At 37.2% G+C, this 24044-nt stretch overlaps 1 protein-coding gene across 5 annotated transcripts in view; it reads right to left on the bottom strand.

Annotated features, from left to right (window-relative positions):
* The window catches only part of FHIP1A (FHF complex subunit HOOK interacting protein 1A), a 246957-nt gene that overhangs the window by 162431 nt on the left and 60482 nt on the right, over positions 1 to 24044 (bottom strand). For all 5 annotated transcript variants that reach the window (XM_057494042.1, XM_057494059.1, XM_057493990.1 and 2 more), the window contains exon 2: positions 8330 to 8433. The gene's annotated coding sequence lies outside the window, so the exon portion shown is untranslated. The remainder of the gene's footprint in view (positions 1 to 8329; positions 8434 to 24044) is intronic.

Below are 24044 nucleotides of genomic sequence, written 5' to 3'. Positions count from 1 at the left end.
CATACCCCATTGCAGTCACTGTCCATCAGTGTAGTAAGATGCTACAGAGTCACTACTTGTCTTCTCTGTGTTGTACAGCCCTCCCTGTGCTCCCCACTATATATTATGTGTGCTAATCGTAATGCCCCCCTTTTTTTCTCCCCTTATCCCTCCCTTCCCACCCATTCTCCCCAGTCCCTTTCCCTTTGGTAACTGTTAGTCCATTCTTGGGTTCTGTGAGTCTGCTGCTGTTTTGTTCCTTCAGTTTTTTCTTTGTTCTTATACTCCACAGATGAGTGAAATCATTTGATACTTGTCTTTTTCTGCCTGGCTTATTCCACTGAGCATAATACCCTCTAGCTCCATCCATGTTTTTGCAAATGGTAAGATTTGCTTTCTTCTTATGGCTGAATAATATTTCACTGTGTATATGTGCCACATCTTTATCCATTCATCTACTGATGGACACTTAGGTTGTTTCCATTTCTTGGCTATTGTAAATAGTGCTGTGATAAACATAGGGGTGCATCCGTCTTTTTCAAACTGGAGTGCTGCATTCTTAGGGTAAATTCCAAGGAGTGGGATTCCTGGGTCAAATGGTATTTCTCTTTTTAGTTTTTTGAGGAACCTCCATACTGCTTTCCACAATGGTTGAACTAATTTACATTCCCACCAGCAGTGTAGGAGGGTTCCCCTTTCTCCACATCCTTGCCAACATTTATTGTTGTTTGTCTTTGGGATGGTGGTGATCCTTATCGGTGTGAGGTGGTATCTCATTGTGGTTTTAGTTTGCATTTCTCTGATGATTAGCGATGTGGAGCATCTTTTCATGTGCCTGTTGGCCATCTGAATTTCTTCTTTGGAGAAGTGTCTGTTCAGATCCTCTCCCCATTTTTTAATTGGATTATTTGCTTTTTGTTTCTTGAGGTGCATCAGTTCTTTATAAATTTTGGATGTCAACCCTTTATCGGATCTGTCATTTATGTATATATTCTCCCATACTGTAGGATGTCTTTTTGTTCTATTGGTGGTGTCCTTTGCTGTACAGAAGCTTTTTCAGCTTGATATAGTCCCACTTGTTCATTTTTGCTTTTGTTTCCCTTGTCCAGGGAGATATGTTCATGAAGAAGTTGCTCGTGTATATGTCTGAGAGATTTTTGCCTATGTTTTTTTCTAAATTTTATGGTTTCATGACTTACATTCAGGTCTTTGATCCATTTCCAATTTACTTTTGTGTATGGGGTTAGACATTGGTCCAGTTTCATTCTCTTACATGTAGCTGTCCAGTTTTGCCAACACCAGCTGTTGAAGAGGCTGTCATTTCCCCATTTTATATCCATGGCTCCTTTATCATATATTAATTGACCATATATGTTTGGGTTAATATCTGGAATCTCTATTCTGTTCCACTGGTCTGTGGGTCTGTTCTTGTGCCAGTACCAAATGGTCTTGATTACTGTGGCTTTGTAGTAGAGCTTGAGGTTGGGAAGTGAGATCCCCCCTGCTTTGTTCTTCCTTCTCAGGATTGCTTTGGCTATTCGGGGTCTTTTGTGGTTCCATATGAATTTTAGAACTATTTCTTCCAGTTCATTGAAGAATGCTCTTGGTATTTTGATAGGGATTGCATTAAATCTGTAGACTGCTTTGGGCAGGATGGCCATTTTGACAATATTAATTCTTCCTAGCCAAGAGCATGGGATGAGTTCCCATTTGTTAGTGTCCTCTTTAATTTCTCTTAAGAGTGTCTTATAGTTTTCAGGGTATAGGTTTTTCAATTTCTTGGTTAGGTTTATTCCTAGGTATTTTATTCTTTTTGATTCAATTGTGAATGGAATTGTTTTCCTGATTTCTCTTTCTGCTAGTTCATTGTTAGTGTATAGGAATGCAACAGATTTCTGTGTATTAATTTTGTACCCTGCAACTTTGCTGAATTCAGATATTTTTCTAGTAGTTTTGGAGTGGAGTCTTTAGAGTTTTTATGTACAATATCATGTCATCTGCAAATAGTGACAGTTTGACTTCTTCTTTACCAATCTGGATGCCTTGTATTTCTTTGTTTTGTCTGATTTCTGTGGCATCTTCACTGCTTTTTGATATATTTTTTAAAAAGCTTATCAGATAATTTATGTGCACACCAGTGTTTGAGAACTCCTGATCTACCATATGAGGAGACCAAGGGCCAGAGAAAATAAATGGGTCAGACAACAGCCTCCAGCTAGAGTGTCCAGAGCAGTTCTCAGAATTCAACATGCCCCAGAATCACCCAGAGCACTTGTTAAATACAAATATCTGAGTCTTAGCCTCCAGAGTTTCTGTCCAACCCAATAATTTACATTTCTAACACATGCCCAGGTGAGGCTGCTGCTCACCTGGGGGCCACAGTTTGAGAATCTCTGGGCTGGACTAGAGCCATTAAGACTTTTCTCTCAGTACATCAATTCAACGCAGCAGCTCTGGACCCTTACAGTCCAAGAAAAGGCAGGGTATTCGGGAAGGATGGTGAAAATGAAATGGAAAACATGATCAAACATAAACTGCAAACATTATTCTAAGCCATTCTGGTACATGAGAAGAAACACCCAGAACTGGAAAAAATCCAGACTAAGCTAGAATGAAATTACAAGGGTCATGGGACATGTGAAGAGACAAAAATGACTTAATAAAAAGACTAAATTCACACACACAAAAAGACAGAGATAGATCATGATTTTTAAATCTATCAAATTATGAAAAGATATGTGCAGAATAAACAGGCTTCAGAATAAAAGTTTGATTATTTGACATATAGGAAGTCATTTTAGGCAGATATTTGTGTTATTTGTGCAGAAACTCTAGTCCCAAACCTGTCTTGAAACTAGGTTTTTTTCCACAACCACTTTAGAAGATGGTTTCCCACTGGTCCCACACAAAGTCAGGAAAGCCACAGAAAAATATTCCTCACTCACCACCCAATGCAGGACTCCGACATTTCAGTGTCACACTAGGAAGGACAGCATTCTTATACTGTTGTAACTGCTACTCTTTTCTCACAGAGACAGCTCTTAACGTTGAAACACTACGTTAAAATATATAATTCTCTCAACAGCTCAGAATATCTGTAATCACCTCTGCCAATCTGCTATTTGTCTCACTGTTCCTACGACACATCCAAAATCTGTAACAGATGAATTCCACTGACAGCATCTCCTCAGGACTGTCGGCGCGTCTGGTACCACATTGTCTTCCACCCTTCACAAACCCATTTTCCACTTGTGGTTCTGGCTGTGCTGCCTTTACTCTCTGCTGTCATTTCCTCTGAAGAAGGCAATCCACCTAAATGTTTGCCGCTTTCTTTGTCCACGTTACTCCTACACCAGCCTAAGGTGCTCCCTCAACCTTCTAAGTATCCTTGCCCATGCTTTCCTCTCAGTTATGTCTATTTGCTTTTGTATTCTCCCCACTCAAACCCCTACACCCAGCTGTCCTCCCCAAAATAACCTCACTTCTAAGGGCACAATATCTGGTTTTCGACCTTTTCAAAACCAGTTTAAATATCATGCTGTCAGCATACATCTGCTTTTTTAGAATTAAGAGGCAGAAACAGGTTGCAAGTAACTTTTGCTACACAGAGAAGGGAATGGGTCAAGCTGTCTACAGTTTTCACCAGGATTCGTTATTGTTTATTCTTTACCATGAGAATATTGATTCTGCTTATGACCTTGAAACTAAAGGTCCCCAAAACATTAGAGGGTCACTCACTGGTTGGAATTAACTGAGAAAAGCCCTATAACAGGACAGACACACATGCACACACAAAACTGAAGGACAAAACTCAGAGTTTACCATTATGAGTTCCCAGACTCATAAGAAGTTATTGCTGAGACAGCCTCTTCAATAACTGGTGTTGGGTGAACTGGACAGCTACATGCAAAAAAATGAAACTGTATTACTGTCTAACTCTATATACAAAACTAAGCTCGAAATGGATTAAAGACCTAAATGTAAGACATGAAACCATAAAACTCTTAGAAGGAAACACAGGCAAATATCTCTTAAACATAAGCATGAACAATTATTTTCTGGATACATCTCCTCGGGCAAGAGAAACAAAATAAAAAATGAATGACTGGGACTACAAACTAAAAAAACTACTGTACAACAAAGGACATCAGCAGCAGAACAAAAAGGCAACCTACAGTATGGGAGAATATATTTGTAAATGATTTATCAATAAAGGGTTAACATCCAAAATACATAAAGAACTCATAAGACTCAACACCAGAAACATAAATAACCCCATTTTAAAAATGGGCAGAGGACCTGAACAGACATTTTTCCAAAGAAATACAGATGACCAACAGGCACATGCAAAGATGCTTCACATTGCTAATCACCAAGGAAATGCAAATCAAAACTACAATGAGATATCACCTCATACCGGTCAGAATGGCTAATAACAAGATAGAATTAACAAGTGTTAGTGAGGATGTGGAGAAAAGGGAACCCTCCTACACTGTTAGTGAAAATGTAAATTGGTATAGCCACTGTGGAAAGTAGTATGGAAGTTCCTCAAAAAACTAAAAATAGAAATACCACACGACCCAGCAATTCCACTTCTAGGAATTTACCCGAAGAAAAGAGAATCTCTGATTCAAAAGGATTTATGCACCTATCTGTTTATTGATGCATTATTTATAATAGCCAAGATATGGAAGCAACCAAAGTATCCATTAATAGATGAATGGATAAAGAAGATGTGGTACATATACATAATGGAATATTATTCATCCATAAAAAAGAAATCCTGCCATTTGCAACAACATGGATAGACTTAGAGGGTATTATGCTAAGTGAAATAAATCAGGTGGAGAAAGACAAATACCATATGATTTCACTTATTTGTGGAATATAAAAGCAAATCAAACTAAAATGAACAAAATAGCAGTAGACTCATAGACACTGAAAAGTGACTAGTGGTTATGATGGGGGAGGGCTTGGGGTGGGTGGGTGTGGAAAGGAAGGGGGATAAAAGGGCACAAAAATTCTCACTCATAATATAAGTTGGTCACACAGATGGTAGTAGAGCATGGAGAATATAGCCAATGATTCTATAACATCTTTCTATGTTGACAGAGAGTAATACACTAGATGGGGTGAGGATTTAATAGTGGGTAACTGCTGAACCACTGTTTTGTATACTTGAAACTAATATAAGATTGTTCACCAACTATATTTCAATAAAAAAAAGTCACTGCCCACCAGATAATTAACAAAAAACTTAAACACAGGTTCTATGCCTACCTACAATTATTAAATCTTAGCCTAAGGTGAGCTTCAAATCCATGCAATACTCTTTTGTTTCTGCAATATTTTCTTATTAGAAAGAGGTCTTTCTGGGAATTCCTACATAGACACACACAGCCATTTATGATTCTCTGCTTTTCTTTTCCTTTTCTTAAACTGTCTTAAAAGTATAAACTTCACTTCAACAAATAGTGTTGGGGAAACTGAATATCCACATGCAAAGGAACAAAGCTGGATTCTTACTTTACATCATATACAAAAGTAACTTAAAATGGATCAAAGACCTAAAATAAACAAAAATAAAATCAAAGACTATAAAACATAAGTGAAAACTTCATTAACACTGGATTTGGTAATGATTTCTTGACTATGACACCAAAAGCACAGTCAACAAAAGTGAAACAGATTAGATTACATCAAAATTTAAAGCATCTGTGTATCAAAGGATATAATCAGCAACGTGAAAAGGCAGCCAGAAAAATGGGAGAAAAAATTTGCAAACCATATATTTGATAAGGGATTAATATCCAGAATACATAAAAATCTCCTACAATTCAACAGCAAAAAGACAAACAAACCAATTAAAAAATGGGCCAAGGACTTGACTAAACATTTCTTCCAAAGAAAATACACAGATGGCCAGCAAGTACATAAAAAGATGTTTAACATCACTAATCATTAGGGGAGTGTAAATCAAAACCACGAGTTACTATCACCTCACAGCCAAAAGGATGGCTACTATTTTTTTAAAAATTAAAAAAACAAGTGTTGATAAGGATGTGGAGAAATGGGAACTCTTGTGTACTACCAGTGGGAATGTAAATAGTATAGCCACTATTGAAAACAGTATGGTGGTTCTTCAAAAAATTTAAAACACAATTCCCATATGATCCAGCAATCCCATTTTTGGGTATATATCCAAAAGAACTGGAAGCAGGCACTCAAGCAGATACTTACATGCCCATGTACACAGCAGCATTATTCACAACAGCCAAAAGATTGAAGCAACTCAAAAGTCCATTGACAGGTAAATTGATAAACAAAAAAGCCACAAACACATACATACATATCATTTGTGGTACAGTAATACATACATATGTATAAAAATGGAATATTATTCAGTGTTAATAAGGAAGGAAATTCTGACACACATTGCATCATGGATGAACCTTGAAGACATTATTCTATTGAAATAAGCCAGTCACAGAAAGACAAATACTGTATGATTCCACTTACATGAGGTATCTAGAACGGTTAAATTCATAGAGATCAGAAGTAGAATGGTAGTTGACAAGGAAATTGGGGGAGTTGTTTTCTTAGTGGGTATAGAATATTAGTTTTGCAAGATTAAAACATTCTGGAGATGGGTTGGACAACAGTGTAAATATACTTAACAATACTGAACTAGCACTTAAAAATGGTTAAAATGTTAAGTCTTATGTTGCATATTTTAGCACAAATTTTAAGCACAAAATGAATGGGATACTTGGTACCAATAAATTAAATATTTTAATAAAGAAATGAGCATATGAAGGTAATAGCCTTAACTTTAAAAATCTGTTGTCACATATTTATTTTACATAAAGTATATAGTATATTATCTCTCAATATTAACATGTACAGAATGTTATAATATTGTAAATGTCTTTTAAAACAAAAGTGTAATCTGTAGAATTGAAAATATCTAAAAAAATCACTATACAAAAAGCTTACGTTCTGTAAAATTAATGAATTTATTGGAATATACAAAAGAATGCACGTGGTAATGAAAATAAGTTCATATCAAAGGCTAGTGCTTCATTTCATGTTAATACTCCCTTTCACTTGGGTAATTCAAAGGGCTTCACAAAATCTCAGGACACTAGAAAGAAAGCAGTTCATCTGTTTGAACCATAAACTGCACAGCAAAACTTACATCACAATGTTTGCTGATAAATGCTGGATTGGATGCTAAGTGTTGTGTAGCATAGACTCCAGCGGCCTCCCATGCCTATCCTATTACTCTTACCTTCAATTTGAGTAAGATATCTGGATTACAACTTAGTAGCAAATTTGAAGAGCATTTCATAAAACTTAGTACCGGGCATCCAGGTAACAAAAATAAATTTATCCATTTGCACCCAAGGAAAAATACATCCATTCTGAATTTATAAACATAAAGTTCAAAGTATGGTTTTATTCAAAACATATTTTCAATTTGATCTAATAATAACCTACTTGAGAACACATCCCTGCGTCAAAACAATGTATTAAAAACATTTGCATTATTTCATCCAAAGCAAAAATCAAGGAAGTAAATATGATATACCTTTAAATAAAAAAATAGTAAGATTGGGGCCTAGTAATTGTAATTTTTAATGTTCATTTTTAACAAGCACTCTAATAACACACAGAGAAACAATGCAAAGTGCACCACCAGTAAGATGTGAATTACAATGTCTTAGAAGTTTATCTTATGAGGAAATTTAGATCTCATTAAACCTGATTAATATAGGAACCCTCTCTACAATACTAACAGATTGATTTATTTTAGTAAGAAAGAATACCAACATTTACATTGTTAAGTACATAACATATGCTTCTCTGTAGGCTGCGAAGCCCAACCATTTATTTTAACAATATTGCACTGTTTGAAACTTAGTCACTTCTTAGAACTAACTTCCAGTACAGTGCATGAGTCTTCAAACACATATACAAATTTTTTAAAAAAATAGTTTCATTTATTTTATTTCTCCTGGTATTTTGAGCAAAATTAGAGCTCCCTAGATTGATCACCCTAGCTCTCCAGAAGTTTAGGCTACTTTCCAAATACACCCTCACAGGGCAGATTTGCCACCACAGGAAATAGGATGTTTAGAAGACTGTTACTGGAGGATCTGGATACAGTTCCCAAAGAAAAAAATGTTTAAATGTTTTGAGTAGATGACAGAGTATAGCCTCTCAAAAAGACTGTTTTGAGGAAGATAATGTTCACATGGATGTGTACGTTTAAGAAGGCTTATTTTTTAGAGTATACTATTGAACATTACTGAATACGTATCAGTAGGAATAAGAAAAAAGACATTACCTGTGATTGCTCTCTGCTGTGTTGTAGCTGCTCACTCAGAGGGGCAGAAAAGATTTCTCCAATTCTTGGCACTGCTGAAAACTCCCAGAAGAAACTTCCGAACTCTACAGAAAAGAATAAAACATGTCCCACAGTCATTAGTAAACTGTAAAAACCCAATCTAAGTTTTTCTAGTTTCTCCTACCCTCCTACTTACCACCTGTTTACCACCCATTGAATGGGTTCTCTTCAGATTGCGCTATCTTTATCATAAAAATTTTTAAACAAAAAGTAAATCTTTATTTAGAAATATGAATGCTAACCAAAAATGAGAGACTCCTGCTGTGTAGGACAAAGTAGAGAAGGATTCCTCTGTCCTCTAAGAGTTGTTAATAATTACATGTTTCTTTTAGAACAGAAAAAATTGTGAAACTAAATAAATCCATATCCATGTATCAGCAGCATCATATTAAGATAATGACAACGATGTATAAAGTAGCAAAGATAGGCCCACAAATAACTTTCATGAACAACTCTTTTAAAATGTGCGATACTCCCCCAAAATTCCCTGGTACCTCTGACTTACCTAGACATTCATAACAGAAAGTTGAGTCTTTTACCATCTGATGGCAAAAGTTTACTTTGGCTTCAGTCACATCTCGTATCATCAGGCCTAACCAGGAAGATAAGTTTCAAACCACCAGTGAATGGCCTAATCCCTACTGTACAACCAGAAAAACATGGGTTTGAACAAGGCTGGGAAATTGTCCTACCTGACAGAGGTACAGATGAACAATGCCTAGAGGTGTCCTGGAGAGCACAGCAAAAAGGCTATGCTAACCCCAAAAACTTAAAGCGTACAAAAGGCAGAAGCTAATGCAAATGCTAAACAAAACCACAAGACACCATACTCAAGATCAAATAGGTGGAAACTAGACAAAATTTCCAAGAAAGAACATTTTTTTAAGAAAACAATAAATACTCTACGTAAAGCACGGAAAATATTTAAATGCCTAATAAGTGGAGAAGAGTTAAGTAAAATTGACACAATGATATAATTTACTTGGCAACAATTTGCCAGCCATCAAAAAATTTCATGAGTTCATAATAAATGGAAAGTACTATTTGCCATATGAAGAAAAAAGCAGACCATGTTGTAATTATATATGATCACAAATACTTTTGCAAAAGCAAGAAACAAGATGCAATTTGTTCTGATATAGGTGTAAGTATTAGGTAAACTACTTCCCCAAATGAGATAGATTAAGGAGAGCCATTCAAACAGAGTCTAATACAGCAAATGCACCTTTTCAAAATCTTAGTGTAACAAGGATGAGCCACTCATTAATGTAATCATTTTTCTGCAGCAGTCCAATATATAAAAAGATGGTTCCCTAAAAGAGGTATTATATATACACTATAAGAGGTATATATGTGTTTGATCTACAGATTCCTCAAAGGCTTGGAATGTAGTATCTTTTCTTATACTAAATGTTTCATGAAAGGGGAAAAAATGGCAGGGAGGGGACCTCAACGTGACCTAAATCTTCAACACCATCATGGCAGTGACCAGGCACAAGTAGAGTGAGGGTAGGGCATGAGAAGTACAGGGCAACATTTTGCATGCAAATAAACAAATTTTTCATTTGTTAAAAGGGAGAGAATAAGCGCTCCTCTCTCTGAGGTCCCCCACACTTTCTAAGTGCGTAACCTTTTAATCTTAAACTCTCTCTCTCTAACCTTTCAGGGCGCCTCTCCTCGTTGAGGTTGCCTGCTGCACTTTTTTCTCTCTTTAAGTGCCTTTAAATAAAACTTTACTCTGCTTCAAAAAAAAAGGAAAGAGTAGACCCAAAATGGAGTCAATTGTGCTAAACCCCACATCAGCAAACCAAGACTTAATACCTAACTTAACTGCACTTTCAATTGCCCCAGGAGTGTAACCTTTAACCAGTCCACATGAAATTAGCTGGACAGCACCAGTGAGATAATGTGCCTGATAGACGCCTTCCATTCCTCTTAAAAAGGTGACCTGGCCTGAAAGAATGCATTCTTTGCTAATATTTCCTTTTTCTGCCCCCTTTCTGCCTTTATAAACCTTTCCTTTTCTACAGCTTTGCAGAGCTCCTTTCTGTTGCTAGATGGATGCTGCCTGATTCATGAATCATTGAAAGCCAATTTGATCTTCAAATTTACTCCACTGAAATTTTGTTGTTTAATAATACTAAAATTTCCATAGTACCTTCAAATATGCCTTAGTCATACTAATCAATTAATCATTTATTAAGCACCTGGCACCCTGAAGTATATAATTCATAATCAAATCTCTGAGCATTTAATCCAAGAGGTGCTACAAAGAACAGAATGCTACTTTTTCCATAATCCCACATGAACAATTTTATCATCATGTACTGAAGATACAGAGGCTCTTCTACTGTCTCTTAAGGATTAGAGATTGCTTCCAGATGCCTTTCAGGTGATTTCAAGCCTTTCCTCATTCTGTGATTCTTGAATTATGAAAGGGCATCTCTAATTCATGAGAACACTTCTTCCACCTTAGTGTCCATTATCATATATTTATCCCCTTATACTCTACATTTTTAGGCACACACATATATATCCTTTTAGTTAGATAATAAGGCATCACTGTGCATCAGTAAGGGCTTTATTAAGAACCACTTATATTTTCCCATCATGATTCTGCCAGCAGCAATGCTTTGGGACTTTAAAGGAAGTGGAGTCCTTTGACAGTAATGCACAGAATGTCATTGAAAACAAGGGTAAACAGAACTCAAGTAAACTGCAAGGCCTCTCTTAAAATTCACTGGATTTTGATCAGTCTCTTGGTTGCCATCTCATTCAAAAAAAAAAGTCTCCTGCTAAAAAGGAGGAGTTTGGCTGTCAACAATTCAATCATACTCAAATCTCTGCCTACCTATGTCACATCCCTAGTTCAACAAAGGCACAAAATTTAAACTCATTTGCAGATGGCATAAATTCAGTGAATTTAGAAGTCTACTATGCTGAGTTCAGAAATCTGCTAATAGGCAGGGAGTGCACAAAAAGCACAGCAAAACCACCAAATGAGCACTGTGTGGGTTGGGGGGGTGGATAATTAATATCCACATCATGGATTTCTCCCTATATCAGTGAAACAAATGCAGGGGGCGTTTTACACAGGAGGTGTGGATTTATCCACAGCACTGTATTAACAGAACTGTGTTATAATCAAATGCTTTCCTGGAGGGTAATTAACCAATCAATCAATCAAAACAGAAGCCTTGAACAATTCAATAGGTTCTCAAATACACGGATTTGACTATGAACTAACTATGACTAATTTCACTGTGCAAAAGAGCTGAACTGAGGCAGGTTATATCCACACGTGGGAAATGCAGAGTAGAACATATATACCACATAGGTCCACAACTCCTCGTTAAGCATGTTAACAGTAACTCCAAGTCTTAAAACCAATGGACCTCATCCAAACCCCTGAATTTTACAGATGATAAAAATGAAGCACAGAGAGGCTAAGTGACCTGTTCAAAATTAAACAGCTGGTAAACAGTGAAGACAGAGGTAGAACCCACATCTACAGCACAGTGATGCTATCTTCTCCACACTGAGCTCACAATTCCTCAACTCTCAACCATCAAGGTGATTTCATTCCTCCCCCTGAAAATTTAAATGTAAAGCTTTGGGAAAAATTGAATCAAATGAGGCTTCAATCTTCAATTTCCATTCAATCAATCTCTGAGATTCTACATTCATTGCATAGGTTCTTCTTTACTAAAAAAAAACCCAGTGTAATTTGTATGACTTTGGAAAGCTCTCAACCATGAAGCAAATTAGTAAAATTGTAGCATATCACAGAGGACAGGCAGACAGACAGGCATTTAGAAAGGAATCAGGTATACTGATTTATTAAAGTGAATAATGAAGGCAAACAAAACCACAATCTAAGTATTCAAATAATGTTCCCCATTGTGACAACTACTACTAAGATGTTTGTTCAAGAAAAAAAGAATAGTAGTCATTGTTTAAGATTCTATATTTAAACAAATTTGGAAAATGCTACATTCTAAACATCTTAAATATTCACAAAGCATGTTATATGTACTAAGGTTTAAGACGGTCAGTAAGAAAGAAGCCTGCTTCATTTTATTTAGTCAAATGTCCCAATCTCACTTGCCATCTTCGTTTTGTACAGCTGGTACTGACCCCCTCTAAAAAACATGCTTCAGGGGGAACAGATAGCATTTCTGATGAATAACATCAGTATAACACCCACTAAACAGCATTCATAGTGAAATGGACCTCCTCTTCCAGACCCAGCTGCTAAAATATCAACTCACGACGGGGAAGCTAGCAGAGCAGGAGGGCCCTGAGCTCACCTCGTCCCAAGGACATACCAAGGCGACAACAGCATGTGATGCAACTCAGTCTGAAAACAACCTCAAGACGGGCAGAAAAACATCCCACAGCTAAAGAAATAAAGAAAAGCCACATCAAGAACAGTAGGAGGGGCAGATATGGTCAGGAACCAAACCCCTGCCCACCTCTACAGGCCACCCCCAAGCAGAAGGGATATCACAGGTACCAAGGTCCTCTCTGAGGAAAGAGGGGATCAAGCCCTATGTCGGGCAGCCCAAGAGCCGGGGATCTGCACCAGGAAGACAAGCCCCCATAACATTCAGCTTTGAAAATCAACAGAGCTTAACACTAGGAGCTTTGGAATTGGTGGGGCTTAATTCCAGAAGGCTACAGGGAACTGGGACTCCACTCTTAAAGGGCCAGAACACTACATCACTTGCTGTGAGACCCAGCACAGATGCAGCAGTTTGAAAATTGCCCGGGTTATACAAGAAGGAGAGTTACTAACTAATTTTAAGACATGTGCTGGAGGACCATGGATCTGTAAGAACTTTCTCCAGAAGTGAAAGTGCTGCTGGGTGTCATTTTTCTTGCCTTCCTTCAGGTTAGCCAGCTAGACACTTTCAGGAGCCAGTAATGGCACACCCCATCTACCTTGCTAGAACCATCCACCCCACCCTGCTGCTCCTTGGCAGAGCCATCCCAGCAGGTGCCCCTCCAAAGCAGCACCTGTCCCACCACACCCAACAGGCAGCCTCAGTACACACCAGCATCTCCCCAAAGCAACCAGCAGGCAACCCAACCAAGACCAGCACACCTTCAAAGTGACCTCTGCCCCAGGAGGAAGGGGCCTGCCTGCTGACTCACATACCCACAGCAGCTACAGTCAGGCCTCTTAGCCAGGTGCACCTGTGGCTAGTCCTGCCCACTAATGTGCCTGCAGTAGTCACATGCAGTCATTGCTGATAGCAGTGCTGAGAGCTAGCCCTGTCTACCAGCACCCACACAACAGTCGCAGCCCCATCACAAAAAACAGTGCACACAGCCCAAGTGAGGGACACACCTGGAGTGCCTGGTTCTGGTGACCAGGGGGATTGTGTTACTGGGCCTCACACCTTCTACAAGAGGCCACTACCTTCAATACCAAGACACATACCTGATCTACCTAATACATAGAAACAAATGCACATAGTCAGGCAAAAGGAGACAAAGGAATGTGTTACAAACAAAAGAACATGACAAACTTCAGGAAAAGAACTAAACAAAACAGTAATAAATAATCTACCTGATAACGAGTTCAAAGTAATGATCATAAACATGCTTACCTGGCCTGAGAGAAGAGTGCATGAACTAAGTTAGAACTTGAACAGATAGAATGTATTAAAAGAAAATCAAAGCTGAAAAATACAATAACTGAAATGAAAAATGCACTAGAGGGAATCAACAACAGATTAGAGGATGCAGAAAACAGATCAGCAATCTGGAAGACAAAGTAGAGGAAAGCTCCCAAGCTGAATAACAAAAAGAGAAAAGAATTTTTAAAAATAAGGATAGGTTAAGGAGCCTCTAGGACCACATTACACATATTAACATTCACATTACAGGGGTCCCAAAAGGAGAAGAGAAAGAGAAAGGGGCAGAAAACTTACTTGAGGAATTAATAGCTGGATGCTTCCCTAAACTGGAGAAGGATACAGACATCTGGAACAGGAGCCCAGAGATTCCCCAAACAAGGTGAACCCAAGGAGGTCAATCTAGTATATACCACAATTAAAATGTCAAAAAATAAAAATAAAGAGAGGATCATAAAGCAGAAAGAAATAGCAAATAGTTACTTACACAGGAAATTTCATAAAGCTATCAGCCGATTTTTCAGCAGAATTTCACAGGTCAGAAGGGACTGGCATGAAATGGCCAAGTGCTGAAAGGAAAATTTTTAAAAACCTACAAACAAGAAGACTCTACCCAGCAAAGTTATCATTCAGAATTGAAGGACAGAGAGTTTACCAGACAAACAGAAGTTAAAGGAGTCCCTCACCACTAAACCAGTTTTACAAGAAAATGTTAAAGGGACTTCTTGAAGTGGAAAACAAAGGGCCATAACTAGAAGAAAATTATGAAAGGAAAAAAATTAACTGGTAAAAGCAAATATACAGTAAAGGTAGTAGATCAATTACTTATAAAGCTAGAATGAAGGTTAAAAGACAAAAGTAGTAAAATCAACTATATCTACAAAAAGTAGTTAAAGGTATACAAAAAAAGATGTAAAATACGTGATATACATAAAACACAAGGAGGTAGTAAAAACGTAGTGCTTTCAGAATTGTTCAAACTTTAGCAGCCTTCAACATAACATAGACTCCTATAGGATGTTCTATATATATGAGCAGGAGGGCCCTGAGTTCACCTCGTCCCGAGGACATACCAAGGCGACAACAGCATGTGATGTAACTTAGTCTGAAAACGACCTCAAGACGGGCAGAAAAATCTCCCAGAGATAAAGAAATTTTAAAAAGCCACATCAAGAAGAGTTACTATGAATCTCATAGTAACTACAAACCAAAAACCTATAATAGATACACAGAAACAAAGAGAAAGGAATCCAAGCATAACAGTAAAGAGATTCAACAAGTAACAAGGGAAAAAAAGCAAGAGAATAAAGAAACATAAGATCTACAAAAATAATGAGAAAACAATTTAAAAATAGCAAAAAGTACATATCTTTTTGTATGTAATCAACAATTTTTACAAAAAGTAATCAATAATTACTTTAAATGCAAATGGACTAAAATGCTCTAACCAAAATATATTCAATGACTGAATGATTTAAAAAACATGACCCATCTATATGCTGCCTACAAGGGACTTACTTTAGACCTAAAGACACACAGACTGAAACTGAAAGGATGGGAAAAGATATGGAAGTGGAAAAAAAGCTGGGGTAGCAATTCTCTTATCAAGCAAGATAGACTTTAAAACAAAGACTGTAATAAAAGATAAGAACATTGCATAAAGATAAAGGGATCACTCAAGAGATGATAACAAGAGGATATCCTAATTGTAGTATCTATGTACCCAACAGAAGGGGACGTAAATACATAAAGTAAATATTAAGACATAAAGGGAGAAATTGATAATACGATAATAGTAAGGGACAGTGAGACCAATGGATAGGGCATCCATATTTAAAATCAATAAGGGACTGGCTTTGAATGACACATTAGACCAGATACAGTTAAGAGATATATACAAAACATTCTATCCAAAAATAGCAGAGTACTTTCTTTTCAAGTATGAACAGAACATTCTCCAGGATAGATCACTTATTAGGCCACAAAACAAGTCTCAAAAAATTTAAGAAAACTGAAATCCTTTCAAACTAGAAATAGATATCAATAACCAAAAAGAAATGGAAAAAAAACATAAAACGTGGAAAATAAGCAATCAATGGATCAACAAAGTCAAAATTTTGAGATACAGCAAAAGCAGTTCTAAGAGGGTACTTTACATCAATACAAGCCTATCTTAAGTAACAAAAACTCATATAGACAATGTAACCTTACACCTAAAGGAACTAGAAAAAGAATAAATAAAGCCCAAAGGTAATAGAAGAAAGGAAATAATAAAGATCAGGTTAGAAATAAATGAAATTGAGATTATAAAAACAATACAAAAGATAAATGAAACTGAGAGCTTATTCTTTCAAAAGATAAAAAAAAATTGTAAACCTTTAGCTAAAATCATCAAGAAAAGAAGATAAATAAAAGAAAGAGAAGTTTCAAACACCACCACAGAAATACAGAGGATTATAAGAGACTACTAACAAAAAATTACACACCAACAAACTGCCAACATACAAGAAAAGGATAAATTCCTATAAACACAATTTTCCGAGACTGAATCAGCAAGGAATAGGAAATCTGAACTGATTACTAGTAACACAACTGAACTGTAATCAAAAAGTTCTCAACAAATAAATTTCTAGTACCAGATGGCTTCACATGTGAATTCTACTAAACATTTAAGGAAGAGTTAATATCTATTCTTCTCAAATTATTCCAAAATATAGAAGAAGAAGGTATGCTTCCAAATTAGTTCCACAAGGCCAGCATAATATTGACACCAAATACACTACAAAAAAGAAAATTACAGACCAATATCTCTAATTAAGACAGATGAAAAATTCCTCAACAAACTATAAACCAAATCCAACAATACATTAAAAGAATCATTTAAAAAAAAAAAAAAAAAGAATCATTTACCACGACCAAGTAAGATTTACTCCAGGGGTGCAAGGATGGTTCAGTATCTGCAAATCAATGAATGTGATAGAGCACATAAACTGAATAAAGGACAAAAACAGTATGATCATCTCAACAGATGCAGAAAAAGTGTTAGACAAAATTCAACATCCATTCATGATAAAATCTCTCAATAAACTGGTTTTAGAAGGCACATACCTCAAAATAATAAAGGTCATATACAACAAACCCATAGCCGACTTCATACTCAATGGTGAAAAGATGAAAGCTTTTCCTCTAAGATCAGGAACAAGACAAAGATGTTAATCTCACTGCAGTAACTGAACATAGTACTGTAAGTCCTAGCTATGGCAATCAGACAAGAAAAAGAAATAAAAGGCATCCAAATTAATAAGGAAGAAATAAAACTGTCACTATTTGCAAATGACATGATATAATATACAGAAAACCCTAAAGACTCCACCAAAACTATTAGAATAAATGAACTCAATAAAGTTTCAGGATATGAAACTACTATACCAAAATCTGTTCCCTTTCTACACACTAATAATAAACTAACAGAAATAGAAATTAAAACAATCCCATTTACAATTGCATCAAGAAGAATTAAATAACTAGAAATAAATTTAACCAAGGAGGTAAAAGACTTGTATTCTGAAAACTGTAAGACACTGATTAAAGAAATTAAAAATGACACAAGTAAATGGAAAGATATACCATGCTCACAGATTGGAAGAATTTATATTTTCAAAAATGTCCATACTATCTAAAGCAATCTACAGAGTCAATGAAATCCCTACCAAAATATCAGTAGTATTTTTCAGAGAACTAGAATAAATAATCCTAAAATTTGTGTGGAACCACAAAAGACCGTGAATACCCAATGCAATCTTGAGAAGAAGGAGAAAGCTAGAAGAATTATAATTCTGTATGTCAAACTATACACTACAATGCTATAGGGATCAAAACATTATGGTACCAGCACCAAAATAGACAAACAGATCAAAGGAACAGAATAGAGAGCCCAGAAATAGATAAACAAGTACATGCCCAATTAATCTATGTCAAAGGAGGCAAGAATATACAATGGAGAAAAGGCAGTCACTTCAATAAATGGTGCTGGGAAAACTGAATAGCTACATGCAAAGAATGAAACAGGTCCACTTACTTATACCATATACAAAAATTAACTCAAAATGGATAAACAACCTAAAGGTAAGACCTGAAACCATAAAACTCCTAAGAGAAAAAACATAGGTAGTAAACTCTTGGTCATCAACCTTAACAATATTTTTCTGGATTTGTCTCCTCAGGTAAGAGAAACAAAAGCAAAAATAAACAAATAGGACTGTATCAAAGTAAAAATCTTTTGCACAATGAAAGAAACCATCAACAAAACAAAAAAGTTATTTACTAAATGGAACAAGAAATTTGCAGGTGATATATATGATAAAGAGTGAGTATCCAAAACCTATAAAGAACTTGTACAACACCAAAAAATCACACAGTGCAATTGAAAAGTGGACAGAGGACCTCAATAGACATTTTTCCAAGGAAAACATACACAATGCCAGCAGACATCTGGAAAGATGCCCAACATCACTAACCATCAGGGAAATGCAAACCAAAACCACAATGATCTATCACCTCACAGAAGTCAGAATGGCTAGTATCAATAAGACAAGAAATAACAAGTGGTAGCAAAGATGTGGAAAAAAAAAAAAGAATCCTCTTGCACTGTTGGTGGGAATGTAAATTGGGACACCCACTATTAAAAACAGTATGGAAAATCCTACAAAAATTAAAAATAGAAATAGTATAAAATCCAGTGATTTCACTTCTGGATATTAAAAAAAAAAAAGAAAACACTAGGGGGCGGAGCCAAGATGGCGTCATGAGTAGGACAGTGGGAATCTCCTCCCAAAACCATATATATTTTTGAAAATACAACAAATACAACTAATCCTAAAAGAGAGACCAGAAGACACAGAACAACAGCCAGACTACATCCACACCTGCAAGAACCCAGCGCCTCGCGAAGGGGGTAAGATACAAGCTGTGGCCCGGCGGGACCCGAGCGCCCCCTCACCCCAGCTCCCAGTGGGAGGAGAGGAGTCGGAGCGGGAGGGAGAGGAAGCCCAGGACTGCTGAACACCCAGCCCCAGCCATCCGGACCAGAGCGCAGACACAGTGCATGCGTGGAGGGCTGGAAACTAGGGAAACAGGACAGCAAGACCTCTGAGCAGGTCCCAAAGCTGATGCCCCTGTGACAAAGAAAAGCGAGTGCTTTTTGAAAGTCTTAAAGGGACAGGGACGCCACAGCTGGACGGAAACATCCCAGGTCACAGTCCAGCAGCTGGAAATTCCAGGAAGTCCGGGTGCACTAACCCCCTGGGCAACAGCTCTGAGACCACTCACAGAGGTAAACAGCCAAACAGCCCCCCATCCATTACCCCTCCGGGGCCCTGCCATAGCAGAGCAGCAGCCTGAGGCTGGCCACGCCCTCAACAAGGGAGCTTCCTCCATACCAGCCAGACAACATACAAAGACCCAGTCTACACGCAATTGCCCAACACAAGCCACTAGGGGTCGCAGTTGTCCAAGTAAAAAAAGGCCAGGAGCCAAGTGGAAAGCTGATAGACACGTCAATAGCACTCCACTGCACCTATCAACATGAAAAGGCAAAAAAATTTGATCCAGGCAAGACTAACCCAGACAGCTTCGACATCTGCTACATCTTCCCCTGAGAAGGAACCTGGGGAGATATATTTAACCAGTCTTCCTGAAAAAGAATTCAAAACAAAAGTCATAACCATGCTGATGGACTTGCACAGAAATATGCAAGAACTAAGGAAGGAGAATACAGAAATAAAACAAGCTCTGGAAGGACTTCAAAACAGAATGGACGAGATGCAAGAGACCATTAATGGACTAGAAAACAGAGAACAGGAACGCAGAGAAGCTGATGCAGAGAGAGATAAAAGGATCTCCAGGAATGAAAGAATTCTAAGAGAGCTGAATGACCAATCGAAATGTAACAATATCTGCATTATAGGGGTACGAGAAGAAGAAAAAGAGAGAAAAAAGGATACAAAGTGTCTTTGAAGAAATAATTGCTGAAAATTTCCCCAAACTAGGGGAGGAAATGGCCTCTCAGACCACAGAGGTAAACAGAACTCCCATGACAAGGGATCCAAGGAGGGCAACACCAAGACACATAATAATTAAAATGGCAAAGATCAAAGACAAGGACAAAGTATTAAAGGCAGCCAGAGAGAAAAAAAAGGTCACGAACAAAGGAAAACCCATCAGGCTATCATCAGACTTCTCAACAGAAACCCTACAGGTCAGAAGAGAATGGCATGATATACTTAATGCAATGAAACAGAAGGGCCTCGAACCAAAACTACTGTATCCACCACGATTATCATTTAAATATGAAGAAGGGATTAAACAATTCCCAGACGAGCAAAAGTTGAGGGAATTTGCCTCCCACAAACCACCTCTACAGGGCATCTTACAGGGACTGCTCTGGATGGGAGCACTCCTAAAAAGAGCACAGAACAAAACACCCAACATATGAAGAAGGGAGGAGGAGGAATAAGAAGGGAGAGAAATAAAGAATCATCACACCGTGTTTATAATAGCTCAATAAGCAAGTTAAGTTAGACAGTAAGATAGTAAAGAAGCTAAACTTGAACCTTTGGTAACCACAAACTTAAAGCCTGCAATGGCAATAAGTACATACCTTTCAATAATCACCCTAAATGTAAATGGACTGAATGCACCAATCAAAAGACACAGAGTAACAGAATGGATAAAAAAGCAAGATCCATCCATATGCTGCTTACAAGAGACTCATCTCAAACCCAAAGACATGCACAGACTTAAAGTCAAGGGATGGAAAAAGATATTTCATGCAAACAACAGAGAGAAAAGCAAGTGTTGCAATACTAGTATCACACAAAACAGACTTCAAAATAAAGAAAGTAACAAAAGATAAGGAAGGACATTACATAATGATAAAGGGCTCAGTCCAACAAGAGGATATAACCATTATAAATATTTATGCACCCAGTACAGGAGCACGAACGTATGTGAAACAAATACTAACAGAATTAAAGGAGGAAATAGAATGCAATGCATTCATTCTGGGAGACTTCAACACACCACTCACTCCAAAGGACAGATCCACCAGACAGAAAATAAATAAGGACACAGAGGCACTGAACAACACACTAGAATAGATGGACCTAATAGACATCTACAGAACTCTACATCCAAAAGCAACAGGATACACGTTCTTCTCAAGTGCACACGGAACATTCTCCAGAATAGACCACATACTAGGACACAAAAAGAGCCTCAGAAAATTCCAAAAGATTGAAATCCTACCAACCAACTTTTCAGACCACAAAGGCATAAAACTAGAAATAAACTGTACAAAGAAAGCAAAAAAGGCTCACAAACACATGGAGGCTTAACAAGATGCTCCTAAATAATCAATGGATCAATGACCAAATCAAAATGGAGATCCAGCAATATATGGAAACAAATGACAACAACAACACAAAGCCCCAACTACTGTGGGATACAGCAAAAGCAGTCTTAAGAGGAAAGTATATAGCAATCCAGGCATATTTAAAGAAGGAAGAACAATCCCAAATGAATGGTCTAATGTCACAATTTTCGAAATTGGTAAAAGAAGAACAAATGAGGCCTCAGGTCAGCAGAAGGAGGGACATAATGAAGATCAGAGAAGAAATAAATAAAATTGAGAAGAATAAAACAATAGCAAAAATCAATGAAACCAAGAGTGGTTCTTCCAGAAAATAAACAAAATAGATAAGCCTCTAGCCAGACTTATTAAGAGGAAAAGAGAGTCAACACAAATCAACAGAATCAGAAACGAGAAAGGAAAAATCACGACAGACCCCACAGAAATACAAAGAATTATTAGAGAGTACTATGAAAACCTATATGCTAACAAGCTGAGAAACCTAGGAGAAATAGACAACTTCCTATAAAAATACAACCTTCCAAGACTGACCCAGAAAGAAACAGAAAATCTAAACAGACCAATTACCAGCAACAAAATTGAAGCGGTAATCAAAAAACTACCAAAGAACAAAACCCCCGGGCCACATGGATTTACCTCGGAATTTTATCAGACATACAGATAGGACATAATACCCATTCTCCTTAAAGTTTTCCAAAAAATAGAAGAGGAGGGAATACTCCCAAACTCATTCTGTGAAGCCAACATCACCCTAATACCAAAACCAGGCAAAGACACCACCAAAAAAGAAAACTACAGACCAATATCCCTGATGAACATAGATGCAAAAATACTCAACAAAATATTAGCGAACCGAATTCAAAAATACATCAAAAGGATCGTACACCATGACCAAGTGGGATTCATCCCAGGGAAGCAAGGATGGTACAACATTCGAAAATCCATCAACATCATCCACCACATCAACAAAAAGAAGGACAAAAACCACATGATCATCTCCATAGATGCTGGAAAAGCATTCGACAAAATTCAACATCCATTCATGATAAAAACTCTCAACAAAATGGGTATAGAGAGCAAGGAGCTCAACATAATAAAGGCCATATACGATAAACCCACAGCCAACATCATACTGAACAGCGAGAAGCTGAAAGCTTTTCCTCTGCGATAGGGAACAAGACAGGGATGCCCACTATCCCCACTGTTATTCAACATAGTACTGGAGGTCCTAGCCATGGCAATTAGACAAAACAAAGAAATACAAGGAATCCAGATTGGTAAAGAAGAAGTTAAACTGTCACTATTTGCAGATGACACGATATTGTACATAAAAAACCCTAAAGACTCCACTCCGAAACTATTAGAGCTAATATCGGAATTCAGCAAAGTTGCAGGATACAAAATTAACACACAGAAATCTGTGGCTTTCCTATACACTAACAATAAACTAATAGAAAGAGAAATCAGGAAGACAATTCCATTCACAGTAGCATCAAAAAGAATAAAATACCTAGGAATAAACCTAACCAAGGAAGTGAAAGGCCAATACCCTGAAAACTATAAGACACTCTTAAGAGAAATTAAAGAGGTCACTAACAAATGGAAACTCATCCCATGCTCTTGGCTAGGAAGAATTAATACCGTCAAAATGGCCATCCTGCCCAAAGCAATATACAGATTCGATGAAATCCCTATCAAATTACCAACAGCTTTCTTCAATGAACTGGAACAAATAGTTCAAAAATTCATATGGAAACACCAAAGACCCCAAATAGCTAAAGCAATCCTGAGAAGGAAGAATAAAGTGGGGGGGGAGTCTCACTCCCCAACTTCAAGCTCTACTACAAAGCCACAGTAATCAAGACAATTTGGTACTGGCACAAGAACAGAGCCTCAGACCAATGGAACAGAATAGAGACTCCAAACATTAACCCAAACATATATGGTCAACTAATATTCGATAAAGGGACCATGGACATACAATGGGGAAATGACAGTCTCTTCAACAGATGGTGCTGGCAAAACTGGACAGCTACATGTAAGAGAATGAAACTGGATCACTGTCTAACCCCATACACAAAAGTAAATTGGAAATGGATCAAAGACTTGAATGTAAGTCATGAAACCATAAAACTCTTAGAAAAAAACATAGGCAAAAATCTCTTAGACATAAACATGAGTGACCTCTTCTTGAACATATCTCCCCGGGCAAGGGAAACAAATGCAAAAATGAACAAATGGGACTATATCAAGCTGAAAAGCTTCTGTACAGCAAAGGACACCATCAATAGAACAAAAAGGTATCCTACAGTATGGGAGATTATATTCGAAAATGACAGATCTGATAAAGGGTTGACATCCAAAATATATAAAGAGCTCACACACCTCTACAAACAAAAAGCAAATAATCCAATTAAAAAATGGGCAGAGGAGCTGAATAGACAGTTCTCTAAAGAAGAAATTCAGATGGCAAACAGACACATGAAAAGATACTCCACATCAATTGTTATCAGAGAAATGCAAATTAAAACCACAATGAGATATCATCTCACACCAGTAAGAATGGCTACCATTCAAAAGACAA

The sequence above is a fragment of the Manis pentadactyla genome, chromosome 1 (genome assembly GCF_030020395.1).
Source record: "Manis pentadactyla isolate mManPen7 chromosome 1, mManPen7.hap1, whole genome shotgun sequence".
Taxonomy (NCBI): domain Eukaryota; kingdom Metazoa; phylum Chordata; class Mammalia; order Pholidota; family Manidae; genus Manis; species Manis pentadactyla.
Note: the sequence above shows the minus strand (reverse complement) of the source record. Positions and strands in the feature narration are given on the sequence as shown.